Consider the following 17,390-nt stretch of genomic DNA (forward strand, 5'->3'; position numbering starts at 1 on the left):
TCTGGATGTGCTGTTTTTCTCCAAGCATGGGGTTGGTCAAGACTACTGTCCCTAGCGCCCATCAACAATAAGCCTTTCACATTCCCGTATGTACAAAAGTAAGTTGTTTAAAATGATTATATATTTACTTAATTTACCGATTTTTATCTCTAACTAATATTTTTACCTTTATGGTGCAGATGGTCGGCACGTGGTATGAGTTATAACAGATGTCCTAGACATTGTATTACCCAATATCGCAATCTCTTGGATCACCTTCGACCGACAGATATATGGATGATAACCTAATTATTTTGTAATAATTTGTTAATTTCTTCTACCAAGTTTATAATCTAACATACGTTCACATTTCAGTTTATTTGGCGTCCATACCTAAATTTGGATCATGACCATGAAATCAACGAAGAAGACGCAGCCGTATGGATTGCATGCACACCGATCATAAGATTCACCATTATGGAGATGCACAACAGTGATCGTGTGAAATTGCAGTTTGGTATGCTTTAACACATTCCAGATCCCCAAGCAAACATAGGAGAATGGCATCTACGCAAAGTTAACTACTAATGGAACTTCAACCCATGGCAAAGCTTCGATAGATCTGAGTGTTGCAAATGGAAGCACCGCCATGACCATGTCTTAACTGACGATGTGATGCAAACTAAAGAAAAACCAAGTCGTACTTATATGGCTTGGTACAAATCGGTTGGTTTTGAGTTCATCGCCGAGGATATATACCTATACAACCCATGCCAGGAAACTTACACACCAGACGCCTCAACAATGTTAGACCAGCTACACACAACCCCCTATCGGTCAAACTTTCCGTTCCACAAACACACAAACATACAACCCTAACATGCCATACACCCAACCACAATACCAAGAGCATACCCCGTACCACCACTAACAAATAGATCATCAACCAGAGACCCAAAATCACTTTGCACCCAACATATCACCCTACCAATGCCGCCTTAGCCAAAACACTCAATGATCATTTAACACCAACCGTCCCTCCTCCTACCATAGCCAAGAAGCCCAAACATCTCAAAGCCGAAACCTTCAACAACCCTATCTCTACCAAACACCACAACAATCTTTCCAGCCTTTCCTCGACGCATCATTCACACCAATGTCTCCCTTCAATCGTCTCGGTCGCCCACCAACAATTCAAACATAACCCAACTACTCTGGCATGGGTCATGAACTCAATTATGGCGGTACACCTTCGATGCATACACAAGACTATGCTGATCTGTCTGACTATCTCAACAGGCAATCTTCTGCAGTTGGTAGTGATATTCCTGGCCCCTCAGATTCTCAAACACCTATGGTGAATCATCAATATGGGTTAGGGCCATGGATTCGGGTAGCTAGGGGATGTGGGATCGAAGGTCGATTAGGTGGTCCCGGATATCAACATTAGTCTTTTTTATGTAAATGGGAATTTATATTAATATGAATTGGTCCGATTTTGAAATTATGTATCATGTAGACTATTTTTGAAAAAAAAATTACAAAACATACTGAGGTGTCGTGCCAATCCAATTGGCGCCTCCCTTTAACCTATACACATGGACGCCAATTGAATTGGCTGCACCATGTGCCCTAGCCAATCCAATTGGTATATCCTCTCTAAGTTTAAGAGGAGGCACCAATTGGATTGGCGCCTCCTCCTAAAAGTGGGGTAGATTGGGATTTTTTTTAAAATCAGGGTTATTTTGGGAATTTTTTTCAAAATCTGGGTTATTTTTGTAAAAAAATCGAATATGTAGAGTTTAGCAAAAATTAAAACTTAAGAGAGTTAGGTGGTTAGTGGAGAGAAGCTTGGGTCTAGTTGGGCTTTAATGAGGAAATTATTAGATTAGTATATAATTAGAAAATTATGAGAAATAGGGTTTTTATAACACTTTTGGCAGTACATGAAAAGGAGCAGAATAGAGAAGAAGATGAGAGTTAGGGCTTCTGAGATAGAATACCATAAAAGGTTTCTTTTGCTAGAATTACAAGGTAAGGGGGTGATTATTCATCTAAGGGTGCCTAAATCATGAAAGGGTAGAGAGGTTTCCCTTAACTTTCAATGGGGTTTTTCTTTTCTCAATTGCTAGAGGATAATCTGATAAATGATGATGATATTCTATTTTTATATCATGAATTAATGTGCAATTATGTTTTGTTGTTAAGGTGTTTTTTTATTCATGAGCTAATTGATTCAATGATAAATTTGATTTGAAATTGGGTGTTTTAGGGTATGAATATAAGTGAGTAATTCTGATGAAAACGATAGATTAGTGTTAATCAACGAGAAATTAATGTGTTTAATCATGGTATAATGTGTAATTGTTGTGTTTTGAATGTTATGATGAGGGTTGGAATGAGGTGTGAGAGATAGGTGATGAGGAACATGAACTCTACTAAGAAAATTGGGATTTCTGGAAATTTAAATCATGTCAATCATTGACACCATATGTCAATCGATTGCATGCTTGTTATTTTGGGAAAATCTGAAAAATTTAACTATGTGAATTGATTAATGTTGGAAATTAATCAATTATATGCAACCAATAAGTGAAATTTTGGAAACACAGTGATCAAATGGATTTGATATCAACCGATTGACATCCCATGTCAAACGATTGATGTTAGCTTATTATTGAAGATTTTCTGAACTTAACAATATTTTATTACCCGACTATTTTTGAAGTAACTTTAGTTTTGTAAGTCCAAATTAGGTGTCGTTAAGAGTGTTATAGAGCTAATGCACAGAGCTACCTCATGGTAGTTCCTTAGGAGATAATTGTTATGTGAATGTATGTTCAACGTATGAATATATATTGTGAATTATGTATATTATTGTGTTAATTATTGTACATGTTTATCGGTGATTTATGAGACAAGTGGTTCAGAGTGAGAATTACTCATGGTTCAATGAATGCATGAGTGATTATAGTCAAACTAAGGCTGTAATATTTGATATGTTATTGGTGTATGATTGTCTTCAGTTCGAGTGGGGTTGTATTCACCGATTGCATTGTTGTCATTGCATGATTATATGCCATGCATCATTTGTTGTCGTTGTTGTGAAAGAGGTGAGTCACGAGTTTAGAGAGAGGAATAGTAACATATCCAAAGCTTAGAGTGGGGGCTTGGAGCTTAGAGTGGGGGCTCAGGGTCCAGAGTGAGGACCTGGTTCGTATGAAGAACCAAATGTTGAGTTGATACCACATGCATATAGAGTTGAGTTGTGAGTCCGGTTCAGAATGGGGACCGCAACGAGCATGAGTTGAGTCGATGTTGCATTTTATTATATAATGGTTGTGCAAATGAGATGTTTATGTATTGATGAATAATCTTGTATGACTTGTGTGGTTAGTTATTAATCGTGATATGAGTGAAATATGAATACATGATATTGTGGTGCATGTTTGATATGCGCATAATTGTGATGTGTGAATCTACTATGATTATTTTGTGCACCGATCATTATTTGAATGTATTCTCACCCTTTTTGTGTTGTTGTTGTTAGAACAAGATTTGGTTCTGCATTTATACCTTGAGTTTTAATGATAGAAATAGTGTATTTGTGTGAGAACAGTTTTGGTACCCTAATGGTTTGTCATTGTGTAGCTTTAACAACCAGTTCTGGTTCTGAATATATGATGTCCAACATCATCAACTTCTGAAACCATGTGTCCTAAATCCACTTTCTGTGCCATTATTAGAAGTTCTGAAAGATGTCAATATTGTTCTTGCAATGTTCTTTCTGCTTCTGAGTTATTTCACTCATTAGAAGCTTCTGAGGAGACAATAGTTGTTGTTGTAATGTTCTCTCAGTTCGTGCTTCTAGACGAGACTCTAATAACCAAACTTTTGAAGAATGGCAAGCTTCTGAAGTTGTGTTATGAAGCTAAAGATTTTGAAGATCTCAAGCCAGATGATAAAAGTTATCAAGGTTTTGACTGAGGATTCTGAAAACTCTAAAGATCCTGAAGATACTGAAGACCTCAAGCCAAACTACTGACGTTGTCAAGGTTCTGACCCAAGGTTATGAAGTTTCTAAATCCAACTCTCTATTTCTTCACTTCATGCTTCAATCAACTTTCATCAGAAGCCGATGAATTTGAAGATAAGATCAAAATGGGAATGTGATCAAATAGTACATGGTACAAAATGAACAACATTTTCACTATCTAATTTCGTAGGCAAGGACAATACTATACATCCCACATGTCACTGAATTTGTGGGCGAAAGGACAGTATGCAGTATCATTCCTTTCCCATCCACTAGTGGACAGTTGCTCAAAGGAGCTTTCCCTATTTTTCCCTCCAACAGTCACATGCTTATGCTATATAAGCCAACATTGGAGAATGGAAGAAAATGTTGGTTGCACAAGTATTTTGACAAGCTATTTCTCTTTGTGAAAGTTATCATTCTTTGTATACAGTTTTCTTTAAGTGTTTGTTATTCATTTGTGTAAAACCTGCTTGTGTAGAAGCATCTTGTAACACATTAAATATTCTTCAAATTATTTATTTGAGTCCTTAAGGAGGTTATCCATGAGAAGACAAAAAAAAAATCTTTGTGAGCCCTTGAGGAGACTAAGGTTTAGTTGGATCCTTGAGAAGACAAAGAAGGTTATTCTTTGTGTTTATTGTAATTTATTGATTATAGTGGGTTAAGTCCTTGTGTATAAGGCAAAATCACCTTGGCGGGTGGACTAGATTCGCTTTGAGTTTAAGAGAACCAGGATAAAAATACTTGTGTTTTTATCTCTTTGTTATTAACTTGTTAGTGGTGTTTTAGTTTTGTAAAAGAACGTTTACTTGTAAAACCCAAATCAAACCCCCCTTTCTTGTGTTTTTCACACCTTCAAATGGCATCATATATCTGGTTCTGATTGTGATAAAAAAATTATCAACACCTTACAGTGTTCAGTACCGATCCAGTTGTGTGAGAAACAATGGTTGCTGCTAACACTGCTAACGTTGTTAATAATAATGGTAGATATTATTATAGTGCGAGACCACCTATTTTTGATGGTGAGAAATTTGACTACTGGAAAGACAGAATAGAAAGTTTCTTTCTTGGTTACGATGTTGATCTCTTGGATCTCGTAGTGGATGGCTATGTTCACCTAGTAAATGCTAAAGGAAATACTTTTGCAAGAAGTGCTATGTCTGATCAATAGTAGAAATACTTAAAAAATCATCATAAGACCAGAACCATATTACTTAATGTTATCTCTTATACGGAGTATGAGAAGATAACAAACTGGGATTCAGCCAAATCCATCTTTGACTCTCTAAGAATGACTCATGAGGGAAATGCTCAAGTAAAAGAGACAAAGACGTTGACCTTAATCTAGAAATATGAGGCTTTCAAAATGTAAGATGATGAAAAAGTTTAGACTATGTTCTCAAGGTTTTAGATGCTTGTCGCATGGCTTAAAGTTCTGGACAAAGGGTATTCTACAACTGATCACGTCAAGAAAATTACCAGAAGTCTTCCCAAAAAATGGAGACCTATGGTAACTGCCTTGAAGCTGGCAAAGGATCTCAACAACATCAGTCTTGAAGAAGTTGTTAGTTCTTTAAGAAGTCATGAGATTGAGCTAGAAGAAGATGAACCTCAGAAGAGAGGAAAATATGTTGCTCTAAAAACCAAGCCTAAGAAGACTAAAGCATATCAAGCTAAGGAAGAATCAGAAGGATCAGATGAAGACTTAGAAGATGATGATGAACTGTCTCTAATCTCAAAGAGAGTCAAGAGACTTTGGAAACACATGGAAATGATTGTTGGTCGCTTTGAATCTTCGTTTGGACAAAAGAAGCAAGCTTCTAGAAAAGAAGTTATCTACTTTGACTGCAAGGAGCCATACCATTACAAAAATGATTGTCCTAAGCTGAAGAATGACAGAAGGCCCAAGAAGAACTTCTCCAAAGTCAATAAGGGGTTGATGGATACCTGAGATGACTCATAATCTGAAGAAGAAGATTATGACGAAGAAAAAGCCAATGTTGCACTGATGGCAACTATTGAGGAACCAGAAGATAAGGTATTATCAGAATCAGAATCCGACTCCAATTCTGAAGAGGTATTTTCTAACCTATCTCGTTCTGATATTGGATCATGTCTCTTTGAAATGCTGGAAAAGTACCAGAGTCTTCAGAGTAAATACAAGGACCTTAAACAAGTCCAAGCAATTACTTATGAAACTCGGAAAGAGCTTGATAAATATATTTCCTATCTAAATGAAAAAGTATTTTCTTTAGAAAGTAACAACTCTGCTTTGAAAAGAAATTTTTCAAAACTAAAGGAGGAAATAACTTCAAAAGCTTCTGGTACGGATTGTGTCATCAGATATGACAAAGCATTTCAATACTTTCTAGCTAAAAGCATAAATAGAAGCAAAATGGTTTCCTTGATCTATGTAGTTAGCAGAAATGGCAGGAAAGGTTTGGGTTGTATAGAATTTATAAAACCTGACGAAAGTCAGAAAGTCAACCCAAAACCTTTCTATGTGCATTTCGTGCCTACTGGCACTGAGCTTGATACTTCTGCACAAACACAGAAGCATACTAAGGATAAGAATTCTATTCTAAATCCTAAGTATCATGCACAAATCTCTCATGATTATCCTTCTGCTAAAAGACCCAAAGTTGTAAGAAACTCTGGGAAAACTAACAAAATAGGACCCAAAAAGTGGGTACATAAGGATAAAATGATTTTTGTTGCAGACATCCTTAACAGCTCAGTTTAGACACCGGTCATGGTACCTGGACAATGGATGCTCACGAGACATGATGGGTAGAAGGTCTACATTCCAAGATTTGGAACTTAAGCTTAGAGGTTTTGTTGGTTTCGGAGGAAACCAGAAAGGAAAGATCATTGGCTTTGGAACCATTGATAACGGTAAACTTCCTTATATTACTACTGTTCTTTTAGTTGATGGTCTGATGCATAACCTATTGTCTATTAGCCAACTTAGTGACAATGGTTATGATATCATCTTTAGTCAAAAGCCTTGTAAGGCTGTTATTCAGAAAGATGGTACAATCCTTTTTAACGGAAAGAGGAAAAACAACATTTATAAAATTAGACTTTCTGTTCTTGAAGATCAAAATGTAAAATGTCTAAAGAGAATGTTTTATGTTAAACACTAAAGAGAATCTTGGCAAGTTTGACTCTAAAGCACATAAGTGTTTACTGTTAGGATATTTTGAACGCTCTAAAGGCTACAAAATATTTAACATGAAAACACAAACTGTTGAGGAATCAATTCATGTTAAATTACATGATAAGCTTGACCCTGAAAATTCAAAGCTAGTTGAGAAATTTTCAAATCTGAAGATCAATCTTTCAGAATCCAAAGACTCTGTCTCTGGAGAAAAAAAACTCAGAAGGCAAAGCCAAAGAATCTAAAGAAACGACTCAACCATAAGCAATAACTGATCCATCTCATCAGAAGAAGAGTAGATCAAGAACTTCTCATTTTGAAGAATTGATTATGGGAGACAAGAATGCTCCATTCAGAACTAGATCTTCATTCAAACCTTTTGAAGAGACTCTTACAGGTTTGGTGTCTCTGATAGAACCCACGTCAATTGATTAAGCTCTTCTTGATAATGAATGGATTGTAGCCATGGAAGAAGAACTGAATCAATTCACCAGAAACAATGTCTAGGATATTTTTCATAAACCAAAAGGCTTCCATGTCATTAGAACTAGGTGGGTCTTCAGAAATAAGTTGAATGAGAAAGGCGAAGTTGTCAGAAACAAAGCTCGACTGGTAGCACAGGGTTATACTCAGCAAGAAGGTATAGATTATACAAAAACATTTTCTCCAGTTGCCAGATTAGAGTCTATTTTTTTTAATTTCTTTTGCAGTTAATCATGACATCATCCTTTATCAGATGGATGTTAAGAGTGCATTTCTGAACGGATATATTTCTGAAGAAGTATATGTGCATCGACCCCCTGGTTTTGAAAGTTCTCAAAATCCTGATTTTGTTTTTAAACTGGAAAAAAAATTGTATGGTCCAAAGCAAGCTCCCAGAGCTTAGTATGACAGACAAGACAACTTTCTTTTGGAAAATGATTTTACCAGAGAGAAAGTGGACACAACTCTCTTTTGCAAAACCTTCAAAAATGACATTCTGGTTGTGAAAATATATGTTGATTCTATTATTTTTGGTTATGTTAATGCGTCGTTGTGCAAGGGTTTCTCTAAGTCTCTACAGGCAAAATTCGAAATGAATCCGATGGTAGAACTTAAATTCTTTATGGGAATCCAGATTGATCAAAGATCAGAAGACTTATATCCATCAAAGCAAATACACAAAGGAACTTCTGAAGAAATTTAACTTATCAGAATGCAAGCTAGCAAAGACTCTAATGCATCCTACATGTATTCTGGAGAAAGAAGAGGTAAGTAGTGAGGTAAATCAGAAGCTACTCAGTGGTATGATATGTTTTCTTTTATATCTAACCGCTTCTAGACCTAATATCTTATTCAGTGTCTGCTTATTTTCTCGCTTTGAATCAGATCCTAGGGAAACTCACTTAATTGTTGTTAAGAGAATCTTTATGTATCTGAAAGGTACTACTAATCTTGGTTTATTTTATAGAAAATCAAGTGAGTATAAATTAGTAGGCTATTGTGACGCTGACTATGCTGGAGATAGAATTGAAAGAAAAAGTACTTCTGAAAGTTGCCAATTTTTGGGAGATAACTTGATCTCATGGTCCAGCAAGAGATTGTCAACAATTGCACTCTCAACAACTGAAGCTGAATACATTGCAGCTTCTGGATGCAACACTCAGATACTCTAGATGAAGAGTCAACTGGAAGATTATCAGATATTTGAGAGTAACATTCATATTCGTTGTGATATTACTTCTGCTATCTATTTGTCTAAGAAATATATCTTGTATTCTAGGGCTAAACATATTGAAATAAAACATCACTTTTTATGTGACTATGTTCAGAAGAGAATTTTTCACTTACAATTTGTTGATACAGACCATCAATGGGATGATATCTTTACAAAACCCCTTGCTGAAGATAGATTCGTGTTCATTCTGAAAAACCTATTTATGAAATTATGTCCAGAATGAAAAGATGTATTTCAGAATGTCAAAGTCTTCAGAACTCTAGATTAGATTATGAGGTTGTTATTCTATCTGACTTTAAAACATGAGTTTTCTGAAGTAACGAAGTTTTCATGAATCAGGAAGGTTCTAATCAAAAGCAATCTTATTGATTTGTCTTCCTGATTATGAAAAGTCCCTACATTAAATGGTTGTCTTATCGTTTGATTTCATGTGGTTCTTAGTAGCGACAACTATCCCATTTTTTGAGCATGCGTGATGAAAGCGTGACACATTGGGTTTAGCAATTCTTGGAATTAGGTTTAAACTCTTATGCTTCCCTCTATGACTGCATATTCTCTCTTTTTTCATCATTGCAAAATTTTCTATATAAACTCACTTCACTCATATTTTCACACTACGCGCACATTACTCCCACACTTTCAGTTTTCAACCTAAAAACAACCCTTTTCTCTCTACAATTGTTCTTCATCTTCATCTTCTTCAAATGGTTGATCAACAACAACAATCTCCAAGCTATTCAAAGGCAACTGAAAGCAACACCATTTTGGAAGGGATTCCTGAGTTAACCCTTTATATTCCAGTAAATTAGTTAACAGTGTTATGTGAAACCATTGTTGATTTCAAAAACCTAAAGGAAAACAATTTTGATTTCACTTAAAATTTGGATATTCAAGGCTGGAAAACCTTCTTCAAGACACTCACATGCCCAGTTTACCATGTGTTAGTAAAGAAGTTTTGGGTTCATGCAACTGTTGAGAAGGAAACTATCACTTCCTATGTCATGAATAGGAAAATAGTTGTTACTGAGAAGTCCATAGCTGATCTCAATGCTCATGATGGTAAAGGGAAAAGGATTCACAATGCTAAGATGACTTCTAAGAGAGAAGCTATCATCTCTCATGTCATCTTCAAGGAAGAAACCAACTTTGCTAATGAAAAATATCCTAGTGCTAAGGACTTAACAAGGAACCTAAGAGTTTGGTTCAATATTATTTTGGGTTGCATTCACCACAGGCCAACTACAAATAATTCTGACTACATCAACACATGTCAGAAATTCATGCTATTCTTTTTGGAGAAGGGTGTAAAGTTGGGACTTCCTTCAATTTTGTTTAAGTTCGTAAGGGATTCTATCAGAGAATCCAGAACTGGTGGCTCTTCCAAGGAGACAAAGAGCAAATTCATTCCCAACGGCAGATTAATTTCTGATATTCTTGTGGAAAGTGGCTTAGTGGATGACCTTTTGGTCAGTGGTTTGACAGAAGAGCTGGTGAAGGATGCTGGTAAAGTCTTTTAGGGGAAGATCTGAAGAGTATGGGTCCCATCTCCAGAATTCAAAGGCCATATGTCATTCTGTCCAAGGATGATATCTGTGGTACAAGGAATCCCATTGATGACTACCCAATCTTCACCAAAATTGATCCTCCATAAGTTCTGATGGATTATTTGGGAAGTTGTCTAAATGATGGAATTGAACCTTTGGCGGATCCTTTTAACCTTCCATAGACTTGCCCTGATGTTCATGGGAAGATAAAGAAGGATTTCAGAGGTGAAGGATCTTCTAGAGCTCAGAAGAAGAAGAAGATTGAAATCTTTCAGGATGAAGACAAGGTGCCTCTAAGTGAGCGCCAGAAGGAAATAATTCTAAAGGATACTTTTGGAGTAGTCTAGTCTTCTTCAAGAGTTTCTGATATAGAATTTGGTAAGCTTTCTTATGATAGCACTCAATTAAATTCTGATTCAATTTTGTCTCAAAGGGTCTTACCAATCCCTCCTCCGTCTCAATCCATTGTTTCTGAAACAATCCCACTTCAACCACCAGAATCATCTTTTCTTAATCCCATCATAGAACTCATTTTATAGAAACGCCTATCACAAAAACTCCTTTTGACTCAACCACCATCATCTCCTCCATAGTTACAAAATTGACCTATCTCACCACTAAATGTTAATGTTCCCCAACCAACAAGTCCAAATATAACAACTCCTAGAAAATCTCCCTCTAGAGTTTCTGATTGACATGTTTATGATGGAACTCCTTGAAGAATGTTCAATTTTGATCCAGAACCCATTTCACCTGAATCACCTCCTATTATTCCACCATAAAATCCCTATGTATATCGTCTTGAACTTGATGAGTCCAGAGTCAACCTTACAATCAAATACCCCAAACTACCAACAAAATCCTCCCATCCCTTTGGTAAGGCTCTGAGGAAATTTGAATCGGAATCTAAGTTCTGTTTGCATGAAGCAATGACTATAAGTCGTTCTTCTATAAATCCTGTTGTGAGTGATTCAATAAGGGAAGAGTACTGAAGCTAGATGAACTCCAAGATTTCCAAGCTGAAGGATCTTGAGTATACTCTTTCTGAAAGCAAATTATGTTATGGGTTTGTTCCCTTAATGGAACTCTAGAAGCTAAGAAACTCCCAACTCTGTCTTTCGGCTCCAGAAATCAAGGAAGCTTCTCCTGAAGCTATGGAAGAAGAAGCTACTTCAGAAACTAAGAGAGTTTAACACATTGAGTCTGCTCCAAAACCTTCTGCTACTTTTGACCATCAAGATTGTGTTATGGAAGAATCTTCTACTCAGATGGTCGTCTCAGAAGCTTCTGCCTCTCAGTCTATCCATGTTTCTCTTTTGAGGATAATCAAGGAAATCAAGGTTGATAGTGCAAAGGTCAATGAGCGTCTAGACAAGCAAGAACTCATGTTTCAGTTAATTCTTGTAGGACTTCCACATCCTCCTCCTCCACCTTCTCCCCAGAACCCTTAATTTTATTTTTACTTTCTTAAAAAAAATCTTTTTTTTTCAATTGTACCCTGCACTTCCTGTTGGCATTTTATCAATGACAAATGTTTTGTTTCTCTTACTTTATATTTTTTGTCTTTTATCTTTTTTATTGATAATAAAGGGGGAGAAAACATAATGTTCTAAAGGGAAATAATTAAAGTTTATTTTGATATCTAATTTCCTTAATTAAAAATCCAAACATTGATTTATGTTTCTGCTAACAACTACTTTGAAAAAAGTTTGTTAAGTGTTTTGCAGGTTTATTTCTCAAGAATCAGAATGGTTCTGAATATGTTATTTCTGATAAGAGAGTTTTTTTTCTAAAGTAATCTGACTTGAAAAGTCAAGGTTCAAATAAGAAAACCTGATCCTTTAAAAGCTTCTGAAGTGAAGCCTATCAGAATGATGATGTTATCAACCACTGCTCTGGATAACATCAACTAACTTCTGAAGATAAACCAGATTTTGTCTGAATATTCACTCTAGTACTTCAAAAAGGTTAATCAGGAAAGTGTTATTTCATTCTGATTTTATCTTTATAGGATTATACATGGGGGAGCTTTGTGCTTCTATAAGATGTATTCTTCTGTGATTCCCCTGTTGTTAGTTGGCAAATTTAGACCAAAGAGGTGCAAAGCCAGGTCAACCAAGGGACAGTCGGAAGCTGGACTGACGAGGGAGAAAGCCAAGAGCGATGGGTCAACGAAAGAGAAAGTTTGTCGAAGTCGAAGGTCAGTTTACCATGGTGGGGATTAATCGTGGGAAGTAGAGCGTGAACAAATAGTACATTATACAAAACGAACAACCTTTCCACTACCTAATTTCATGGGCAAGGACAGTACTATACATCACACCTGTCACTGAATTTGTGGGCGAAAGGACAGTACACAATATCATTCTTTTCCCATCTAATAGTGGACAGTGCTTAAAGGAGCTTTCCCTATTTTTCCCTCCAACGGTCACATGCTTATGCTATATAAGCATGCATTGGAGACTTGAAGAAAACACTGGTTGCACAAGTATTTTGACAAGTTATTTTTCTTTGTGAAAAGATATCATTACTTGTATACATTTTTCTTTAAGTGTTTGTTATTCATTTGTGTAAAATCTACTTGTGTAGAAGCATCTTGTAACACACTAAATATTCTTCAAACTATTTGTTTGAGTCCTTAAGGAGGTTATCCTTGAGAAGACAAAGAATATTGTTTTTTGTGAGTCCTTGAGGAGACTAAGGTTTAGTTGGATCCTTGAGAAGATAAAGAAGGTTATTCTTTGTGTTTATTGTAATCTGTTGATTATAGTGGATTGAGTCTTTGTGTATAAGGCAAAATCACCTTGGCAGGTGGGTTGGATTAGCTTTGAGTTCAAGCAAACTAGGATAAAAATACTTGTGTTTTTATCTCTTTGTTATTAACTTATTAGTGGTGTTTTAGTTTTGGAAAAATATTTTGCTTGTAAAACCCAACTCAACCCCCCCCCTTATTATGTCTTTCACACCTTCAGTTGCGTCTATGCTCCTCGGGAGTACAGATAATCAGGTACCTGAGTAGGAGCTTGAGGTTGAATACAGTATTGTGCCTCTTTAGTAGCTTGTCGATCGAGTCTTATAGTTGGAGTCACTCTGATATGTAACACAAGGGGAGCGAGATGTTCTGTTATTTGTTTTATGTTGCATATCTTTCCTTTGCTTTTGATTATGAATAAATTTTCAAACTAATAATGTTGTTGAGGCTTTTAATGCCAAGCATTTTTTAATTCAGCTGCTTATAAAACGATTTTATTTTCAATTATGTGTTTCAAATATGAGTTTGATTGTTGTTAAGTAGCATCCTACTTTGAGGTATATACGTTTTAAATGTTTTATTTTTTTATTTATCGAGTGGGGAGTAAGGTGTTACATAGTGGTATTAGAGCCTGGTCGATCCATCTAGCCAGGTTTTTTCACGTTGTTTATCCCCTTGTATGTGACATGTGTATGAACAGTGTCGATGCTTATTTCTTCTAATAGTTGTTTAGTGGTGTGCAGAGAAATGACTGGAAGAAATTATCATCCAATTGCTGATGCTTTGGAGTCAGTGGCTCAGGCGCTGCAGGGTCAACAAATCCAGGGTGTCGATGAGTTCCATGGATTAGGTAAGTTTCAGAGAAACAACCCACCAACCTTCAAGGGAGGATATGATCTAGAGGGTGCACAGACATGGCTCAGAGAGATTGAGAATATTTTTCGAGTGATGGCTTGCACATGAATGGCTCAATGAATTAGGTCTTGGACCTTGAAAAAAAGTTGGAGAGGAACTTATTTAGGATATTTGGCTCTAAGTGGAATTTGAAAAGATTGAGAAATGAGAAAGTTATGATCTTTGGAACTTCCCATCGACCATTCTTGCCAAAATCCAACCAACCAACATGACCTAAAAATGGGAATTTTGTGATTTCTTGATTTCCAAGGCACAATGGTGGATGTTTTGAGCTTATATGATCATACCATGATGGGAAATAAGATTTTGGTCTTTATGGGATGATTTTAGGTCAAGTTGATGGGTGGATCAAAGCATTGAAAGTTGAAAAATCCTGAACAAACCAACTACTTGTAACATCAATTGAATGGATGTTTAAATGATGGATTTTGATTGTAATGGACATGAATTGATGTTGAATGAATGGTGGGGTGATTGGATTATCAAAATGGATCAAGGACAATGATCAAGGGATGCCTAAATTAGGGTTTCTTGAGCCATAAGTCTCATAAAGAACTAAGGTCATATGAATTAGAGTTTGGTGATGCAAAGGTAATATTGGGATGTTTAAGAGGTATGGGGCATGAACAAACTTTGGATTTTAGGGGTCTTCAATGGCATGGTCAAAATCCATGGTGAACCATGACTTGTACAAGTCAAAGGAGGGTCAAGAACTAGGGTTTGGTCCTTGGGTGACCAGATGAATCTTGAAGCTTCTTAAAAGGGGACTCACCACCCAAATTGGGTTTGGGGAGTGAGTGAGATGTCTTGAGTAATTCTACAAGATTTATGGGATGCTAGAGGATGAGATGAGGGTTGATATGGCTTGAGCACACCTTAACATGGATTGAGGGTCTTGAATCTTCACAGATGAATCCCATGCCCTTGAATTTGTGGATTATTATGGATTGTTAAGTATAGATGCATATGAGATGACATGTGTGGTATGTATGCTCATGGATTAAGGTTTAAGAAGGTGATATGGGATAGGGTAAATTTGAGGATATGATCGAGTGGAGTTAATTTTGACGTACTGGTGAAATATGTGAAACACGACGTTCCAGCATGTCTGGCCTTGTTCAGCAAGCCTTGATGGATGTTGTTTGGTGCATAATTTTTTATTGAGATTCAATCATATTTGTTGTAGTTATGTTAATAATGTTTGATTGATTTGTTTGACAGCTGGAAATGTTCAAATCATATTTAAAATGTGATTTAAATTTGAATTTGAAATATAACAAATCATATATGTTGGAGAGATTTAAGAAGCATATCATATCCAACAAGATTCTCTATTATTTTGGACGAATTTAAACCAGAGATTCGTAAGGAAAAAGTCCAGAAGACAGTGCTATATAACGATACTCAATTCTCATGTTTTACTTGAGGGTTTGTACATAAGATTAAGTTCTTTGTGTATAGGATTTTTTTTTGTCTTGTATTCCACGCTAATGCTTTCACTCTTATCTTAAGGATTAGTGTTGGATCTTTGTTTTGACACCACACTATGTTTCAATAACTTGGCATAGTTGTTGTTTTGTCTTAGTTGAGTTGTAAATTCAACATGTTTGTATACACCACTTTATATTTCAGTAACTTGGCTTAGTTAATTGTTTGTCTTAGTTGAATTGTATTATTCAACATTGTTCATTGAGTTGTAAAAACCAATCACAGGTTCTGTGATTGATAAGAAAGTGAGTGTGTTCTCATATTTAAGGGGATACATAAATAGAAAGTCACTGGGATTAGGAAGAAACATATAACTTCATAGGGTTTGAAGATTCTTATAAGACTAATTGTTCTAATTTGAAGTAGTAAATTTTCTTTCTTGGGTAGAGTGCATTCTACATGTAGGTATGGTTTCACCAAACTGGGTTATCAATCTCGTGTCTTATTTTACAGCTTTCTGCGTTATTTATTATTCCTGTCAAATTATTTTTAATCTGGTTTTAGAAGTCGGACAAGTTATCTTGATATTGTGTTTGACATTCGTCCTCTCAAGAATAAAAGTTCACACAAAACTAAATATAGGTAATCGTTCTTTACAACGGATGTCGTGGGATGCTAATACCTTCCTCGCGCATAATCGACTCCCGAACCCGAATTTCGTTGCGATGATCATATTTTTTGTTTTTTTTAGGGTTTTATCGATATTTTATCTTAAAATAAACTTTGGTGGCAACTTCATTGTCATTCAAGCGTTTACGCGCTCAAGTACTTTTCGCACTGCAACAAGTCTTGATCCACTTTATTTTCTTATGTATCTAATACGCGAGTGTTAATCCTAGTAAAACTAGAATAATATCAACCCCATTTGGATGAGAGGACTTATGGTTTAGTAGGGCTCCACTGAGATAGAAATATTTCTCCCCATGTTGTTGATTTTTTTTCAAATGAGCAAGTTTTAGGCAAGGGAATGGCCAATATGGTCGGAAGAGCTTGAAGAATTTCTTGTATATTTTGATATTAGTATTTTTTATCTGACATGTTGTATAATGCGCACATCTATTATAAACTGTATTTTCACATATATTTGTGTCATTTATGCATTGTTGTATGTATTAGTACCAATACTAATATCTTGAAAGTATCATTCTATACAATATCGTATTCGGGGTATTATAATAACCCTTTGAGAATACCATATAGAATGCTCTCTTTTTTTACAAATATGTCTCTTCGGCATAATTAAAGGTGTCATTGCAGCTTTCATTTTAGAATGACACTATCCTTTGGTGCGGTCTATGAAACCACTACTGACACTGGACATCTCGAAAGATAAAATATAAACCTAATTATTGAAGAGACAATTGTTAGAGATGGACAAGATAAAGAAAAAATTGTTGAAGAGACATAGTCAAAGAAACACGAAGACATAATTGTTAGGGCGGAGAAACTTGAAGATATAATTTTAGCAACACCGGATGTTAGAACCAAGAACATATATAATGGGGCACGTATTGGCCTACCCATTCCCGTTATATATATCAATAGGGATCGATTTACTCCAAAGTAAAAAATTTTAGCTTAATACAAATCATAATTTTTAAATTGAATCTAATTTAATGATTAATTAATATTTTTATTTAATTAACCATTAGATTATATTCAATTTAATGACTGAAATATAGAGTAAACTAAAAAAATTATTCTTGGAGTCTCTCTCTAAAGAGAGAGGGAGGGAGGGAGTATTACAATCAAAAGCAAGTCATGATGCATATATAGCGATTTCCAAACTCATT

The sequence above is a fragment of the Lathyrus oleraceus genome, chromosome 6, assembly GCF_024323335.1.
Source record: "Lathyrus oleraceus cultivar Zhongwan6 chromosome 6, CAAS_Psat_ZW6_1.0, whole genome shotgun sequence".
Taxonomy (NCBI): domain Eukaryota; kingdom Viridiplantae; phylum Streptophyta; class Magnoliopsida; order Fabales; family Fabaceae; genus Lathyrus; species Lathyrus oleraceus.